The sequence below is a fragment of the Tupaia chinensis genome, unplaced genomic scaffold (assembly GCF_000334495.1).
Source record: "Tupaia chinensis unplaced genomic scaffold, TupChi_1.0 Scaffold000404_1, whole genome shotgun sequence".
In the NCBI taxonomy this organism is placed as follows: domain Eukaryota; kingdom Metazoa; phylum Chordata; class Mammalia; order Scandentia; family Tupaiidae; genus Tupaia; species Tupaia belangeri.
Window position 1 is genome coordinate 249,375 of NW_006159906.1, and position 7,120 is coordinate 256,494.

General features: G+C 44.1%; 1 pseudogene; it reads left to right on the forward strand.

Moving 5' to 3' along the window:
• The first annotated feature begins 1,131 nt into the window (after positions 1 to 1,131).
• LOC102471019 (la-related protein 7-like) lies at positions 1,132 to 4,354 on the forward strand (annotated as a pseudogene).
• Positions 4,355 to 7,120: the final 2,766 nt, after the last annotated feature.

The following is a 7,120-nucleotide window of genomic DNA, read 5'->3' on the forward strand; positions in this document are numbered from 1 at the left end:
AAATTTTAGAAAAAGAATGGCCTATAGGCTACATACTCCTTCAACCATAGGGATTCAGTTTTCAAATATTTAGGAATGGGTGACAAAGCTCGCCTCCATGCCAGTACTATCTAGTCTTGCACCCATGGCAGTAAGTCCTGCACTGTGGGCCAGAGCCGAGGAAGCCATGCCTGTTACCAGTGCCCCTTGGCAGGGAGATAGACATGCTATACGTCCCTAAGGGATATGGCTTTCCAGATGGGGGTGGACTCTGCTCATTTCTGGGGGAAGAAGGTTGTTTATACGCTAACAAATCAGGTGCAGTTTGAGACATGGCCCAGCAGCTTAGAGAGTCAGTCTCCAAACAGCAACAGGAAACATCGGATTCCTGGGCAGGCTGGACTGGGATCTCGGCATGGGCCCATGGCTACTACCTCTCCTGGGGCCCCTCACAGTTGTTCTTTTGGCCCTGGCTATTGGAACCTGTCCTTAATCTGATTACAAGATTTATAACCCCTACCTCGATGCCATAAAGTATCAACTGCTTGTTGCAACCCCGGGAAGCTATGTTTACCGCCCTCCTGTTAACTGACCCTCCTTGAGTATGACTGAGGAGGCTCAAGAGGGAGGAACGATACGGAGCAACTCAAGTCTGATAATTGCCTGAACTTTCTGTTCTGATATAGAGAAACTTGTGAATAGCCTTGAAGTGCCCTGGGCTGATAGCTGTCTAGGCTTTCTGGTTCCCTGGAAGTTAGCTGCCCCTCCCCTGAGTCTTCGGAGGTTGATTCTCTGCTTCTCTGCCAGCTCTGTGTTAGGGCAGGCACTGAGGCCCTTCCTTATAGGACACTCCAAGCATGCTGAAACTGCCCCTCCCCAATTCACCCATAAAAGACTGTTCTTAACCCTCTTGTGTGTGTGTGTGTGTGTGTGTGTAGATTCAGAGTGTTAACTCTTCCATGCCCCGCTAGCAGAATAATAAATAGTTCTCTATTTTTTTTTTCTCTCCAGAGTGCTGCTTTTTCATCCCTCGGTGTCTGTTTTTCCACAGCACCATGAGGTGGAAGTAACCATGACAAAGGATTGGGAGTGGAAAGAGCCAAAGGATGCAGTCTCTGGTCCTGTATTCTGGAGACCAAATATTTCACAGGAATGGAAACTCCGAGTAGAAATAAAGAAAAGGCAGTAAAAGAGCTAAGCACTGACAAGAAAAAAGAAGTACAAAAAGGAAATGGGCTTGCATTAAACAGCTGCTTTCAAATATTGCTAAGCAAGTGGACTTCTGGTTTGGGGATGCAACTCTCCACAAGGATAGATTTTTTTGTGTGCAGGTGACGTGGAGCAAGTCAAGGCTGGTAACTGCTTGAATCTTCTGTTCTGAAATGGAGGAACTTACGAGCAACCTTGAAGCAACCCAGGGCTGATAGCTGCCTGTGCTTTCTGGTCGCCCATGAGCTAACTGCTCCTCCCCTGAACTGTTGAACAGCCAGAGGCCTTGAGCATGTTGAATTTTCTGCTTCTCTGCCAGCTCTGTATTAGGGCAGACACTAGCTTTTCCCCTGATAGAACACTCCAAGCATGCTGAGACTGCCCCTCCTCAATTCACCCATAAAAGACTGTCCACCTCTCAACTGGGGCTGGAGATTTAGAGTATTAACTCCTCCATTCCCGCCGGCATAACAAAACAGTTCTCCTATCTCTCTGAGTGCTGTTTCCATTCCTTGGTGTCTGTTTTTCTGCAACACAGGAAGAAAAATCTAGAGATGGCTATGTCAATATATCACTTCTTGTGTCTTTCAACAAGATGGAAAAAAACATGACCATTGACAGGAAGTCAGTAGCTAGAGCATTGAAAAGTTCAGCTGTTGGAAGTTGGATTTAGAAGGGATCAGGGAACCAACAAGTGGTGTGGTGGGTAAGGTGTAGGACTCCCACACGGCCAACTGCAGGTCAAGTTCCAGATCTGGTGGCTTGCTTTCTCACTCTCCCTTGCTCTCTCCTCCTGTCTCTGTCTGGTGAGCACACATGCCCTGTAGCAAATTTAAAAAGAAAAAAAAGGAAAATAAACAAAAATTTAAAATAAAAAAAGAAGGGACCAGGATCCAGGTTAAAGACCAAAGGATGAGGATTGGTGGACAGTGTATGTGGAATTACTTCCCCAGATGTGTTTACCACAGCTGGACTGAAAGAGCACTCAGGAACTGTGGCAATGTTGCTTTTGTAAGCGAACCCTATTACAAGTCCACTGGAGAACTGAAGTGACTCGCTTTTGTGGAATTCAAAGTAAAACAACAAGCAACAAAACTAGTGAGTTTCTTAACCCACCAGAAGCATCAAGAAAACCAGGCATAGTTGCTAAAACAGTGAAAATAAGCCCATTCCTGCCTTAAGAGTAGCTGAGGAAAAGAAAAAGGAAGAATAAAGAAGAAAGGCCAAATGAAGAAGGAAGACAGTGTCCAGGACAGTGTCTAGCAACACAAGCGCCTGTAAAACTAAGGACCAAGGACCACATCCAAAGGCTCTGACTTGGAAACTGTTGAGCCCCCTCAAAGAAGAAGAAAAACCAGGAAAGACTTGAAGTGCGCAGCTTCTTTGAAGTCAGAACGGGGAGGAGGGAGAGAAGTAGCTCTGTGGATGCTGGAGGCGGGATTCCTGACTACAAGTAAAGAAAACAGCTCAGAAGGACAATGCTAAAAAAGAAGCTTCAGGGCATCAGCAGTTGGCATAATGACTATGTCACTGGACTCCCATGTAGTCAACTGTGGTTCAAGTCCTGGACCCGATGGCTTAAACTCACGCCGGGCGCATCCAAGATCCCGAGAGGAGAATGGAGGAGAAGGGATTGCGGCATGTTCATCCCCCCTTGGGGTGATTTCTCACTTTCTGTCTCTCTGTCTCTCTCTGTCTTTCTGGCGAGTGCGCATGCGCTGTAGCAAAAATCTCTCCAAAAAAAGAAAACAGAAAAAGAAACTTCAGAAGTCTCCAAAGAAAACAGATTTATATGTCTCTACTAAAGAGGAGAAGGATACTGGAGATATCAAAGTGGTTCTTTTTTAAAAACAAAGAGGAAGCGGGGCCAGCAGGTGGTGTGGTGGTTAAGGTGCTGGATCCCCACATGACTGACTCTGCAGTTCAAGTCCCAGACCCAGTGGCTTGATTTATCACTTTCTCTATCTCTCGGTCTCTCTCTGATGAGCACATGCACATGTGGCAAATAAATAAATAAATAAATAAATAAATAAATAAATAAATAAATGAATAAAAAATAAACAAACTTGGAGAACCAGCAGTTATCGTAATGGCTATGTGGCTGGACTCCCACGTGGTCAACCGCGGTTCGCGTCCCGGACCCGGTGGCTTAAAACTCACGCCGGGCGTGTGTGCGTGCGTGCCCAAGATCCCGAGAGGAGAATGGAGGAGAAGGGATTGCGGCGTAACCATCCCCCCTGGGGGGTGATTTCTCGCTTTCTGTCTCTATGTCTCTCTCTGTCTGTCTGGCGAGTGCACGCGCCCTATAGTGAAAACCTCTAAAAAAAAATAAATAAACAAACTTGCAACCAATTTTTAAAAAGAAGAAGCATAAAAAATGTTCTAAATAGAAATAAACTCAAGCAAAACTGAACAACATCACATTTTGGACCACATAAATATGCAATGAAGCTGTTACAAAATTGCAAAAATCACAAGTGTTCATGATGCTATCCTAGTGTGTGGTTTACATACATGGTACATATATTTATTTGTGGTATCAAGGTTTTTCCTAAAAATATAATCAAAACAAAAAATAAAATACACGTAAAGAAATATGAGGGAAGAGGTCATACCATTATGTGTACTGTCCAAGTGTGAGTGGATGGATCTCAAAAGAGTCTTTAGCACTGCAAAAAGCCACTTTTAAAAACAAAACAGTAGTCCAAATAAAACTATAGTAATAAATGGAAATAGACAGTGGAGTACCTAATATGTCTGGGATGAAAAGTGGAAAATGAGTCAGCAGTGAAGAGTGTCGCCCAGGGAGAAGGCCAGTGTGAGGCCGCAGTTCCTAAGTGGGGTGGTCATGAAGATCCTTGGCACAGAGCCGATGCCTGGCAGGAAACAAGTCCGGATGCTTTGGCAGGCATCTCAGAGGGTTCTTAGGTTGATCTGCTGGAAGGAGACACAGAATGCCATGCTGACTTTAAAACACCCAAGGGTGCTCGCTCAATAGTAGACACATGTGCAAAAACAAAAAAGAAACACGGCTAGATGATTGAGATTCTTTCTGGTGACCATGAACAGAGGTAGAGGCGGAGAATTTTAGTTGATAGGCAGGCCTAACTGAATCAGCCTCGGGGAAAGAAAAGACACTGAGAAGCTAATCACCAAAGCTGAATGACAGGAAAGATTCAACAAGTAAACACATTAGATTTTCTGAATGCGATTGAAAACAAATTGCAGTTCACCTTAATAGTTCACTGAATAGGGACCAGCAATTAGCATAATGGCTATGTCGCTGAACTTCCATGTAGTCGATGGCAGTTCGAGTCCGGACACGGTGGCTTAAACTCACGCTGGGTGTGTGTGCGTGCGTGCCCAAGATCCCGAGAAGAGAATGGAGGAGAAGGGATTGCGGCATGGCCATCCCTCCTGAGGGGTGATTTCTCACTTTCTGTCTCTCTGTCTCTCTCTATCTTTCTGGTGAGTGCACATGCCCTACAGCAAAAACCTCTCCCCCACTCAAAAAAAAAAAAAAGTTCACTGAATACTTGAGCTGTTCTTAGGAAATACATTTTTGTTTTGTTTTGTTTTGAGAGGTTTTTGCTATAGGATGTGTGTGCTCACCAGAAAGAGAGAGGCAGATATACAGAAAGCGAGAAATCACTCCCCAGGGGGATGGCCACATGGCAATCCCTTCTTCTCCATTCTCCTCCCTGGATCTGGGGTACTTATGCTCATGTGCCCGGCGCAAGTTTAAGCTATGGGGTCCGGGACTTAAACTGCAGTCAACTATGTGGGAGTCCAGTGACATAACCATTATGCCATCTGCTGGTCACTCCATTTTTTCTTAGTAGTACAGCATAACAAATGCTTTTAAAAAAACCTACATTTAAATACAACAAATACCTTTGTTCCAAAAAAAGAAAGAAAGAAAAAGCAGAAGCAGCAGCTACTGGAGTCTCTGTAAGATGACTGAGCAGCTCTCAGGCTAAGATGACTGAAGGTTTGCCTTGACCATAGAGGCCTAGGATAAATCAGAAAGCTGACTTGTTCACCCAGGTGAACTGAGGACACAGAAGAGGGGCTGATTCAGCCTAAGAATTTCCAGCTTTCCTCACGGTAGGGTCCTGGCTTTCACTCTTTCTTTTTTTCTACCTGTGATTTTATCCAAGGAGAACATCTGAGAATCAATATAGCTTAGCAGAGCTTCTAGAAAATAGTATAAGGTGGGTCAGGACATGACAAGACTCTGTCAAGGGTCTTTCTCTGTCTTTCTTTAATCAAAAATGCCAATTAAATGGCTATGTGACTTTTGATGGGAGACTGTATTGTAGTTCAGGAAATATTTATTTCTTTGTCACACCCTCAGTGCGACCTGGGAGGAATGCACACCCTTGTCCCCTAAGCAATGGGCTGGGGATGTGCTTGGTCTTATTGGAATGTGAGTAGATGTGGACTTGGATAGCTAAGCAAAGCAGTAAGCATGTGCTCGTTTTCACTAACTGTGTGCTCCTACTGGGTGGAAACCATGGGTCCAGATAGTAGCTTCTCCTTCAGCCTAGAAATGCAGAAGAATCAGATCTCTGCCCACTGACAGCCTGAAGTAGAATTGTCACAGTCTACCTGTATACTCAGGAGCAAGGAATAAAGAAATGCTGGTTATTTCCTACACACTGAGAAAGGGAGTCATTTGTTTGCCACAGTAAATGTGGACTAATACACTTACCTGTTTGCTCATTGACTTATGATATCATATCAGTGTATGCTTTTCACTTCGCTGACCTCCAACTAGAAGTTATAGCAGCTAGATATTTCCACCACAATGCTGTGTAACAAACAATCCCACGATTTCACTAGCATACGATAATATAGATTTACATCTCATTCATCTGTATACTGACTGAGGCACACTGAAGTAGACTGGGCATGACTAGGGTAAATTTGCTGGGATAGTACCTCATCGTGTGTCTGACATCCAATTCCTGGACCAGCAGGTTATCCCAGGTAAGTTTCTCTCATGGCAAATCCACCAGCGTAGGAAGCCACGTATGCATGCTTTTCAGGCTTCTTCTTGTGTTATGAATGCTAACACCCCAAATCACGTGACTCCTAAGGCCAATACCAGAGAGGTATACTCCTCCCTTGGAGTGAACTGAATTTTTTTAAATGCCGCAGAGCATGTGTGCTCACCAGAGAGAGACAGAGAGGGAGAGTAAGAGAATGAAAAAGCACCCCTCAATGGGGTACACTCATGCTGTAATCCCATCTTCTCTAATTCTACATCCTATAAGGATTTGGGTACACATGCACATGCACTAGGGATGTCAGGGCCGTGGGCAGCCATGTAAGATCCCCATCCCTCAGCCATGGAATCCCTGGGAGGCGGGGACCAGAGAATTACATGGTAAGATCCTGTCAAAAATACCTAGGGCATGCGGCCAGCCCAGGACTGAACAGTTTTTTAGACAATCTAACTTACGACATTAATTAATTCTAATATTTTGCCAATATGTCTGTTTTTCACTTGTGTTTTACTTCCTCTTTCCATTTCCCGGTCAAAGGAATATATTGAAAAAAAAGAAAAGCTTCATAGTCTAATGGTTACCTGCAAAAAGCTTATGCCATTGACCATGTGTGACTTAACTGATTGCTTTTTACATTACGTAATTTACACCCATCAGGCAATGGAACACAGTGGACTGCAAACCTGGAACTTGGACCTGAGTCTGTGTTATTCAGTGTAGGGCCACACATGGTGCATGGCTATGGAGCACTTTAAACGTGGCCAGCTCACGAAGAGATGTTTTGTTAGTACAAAATACACACTGGATTCTGGAGACTTCACGTAAAACACATTAATCATTTTTATATTGATTACAAGCTGAGATAATTATATTTTCTATACTGGGTTAAATAAAATGAGCTTCACCTGGGAGAATGTCAG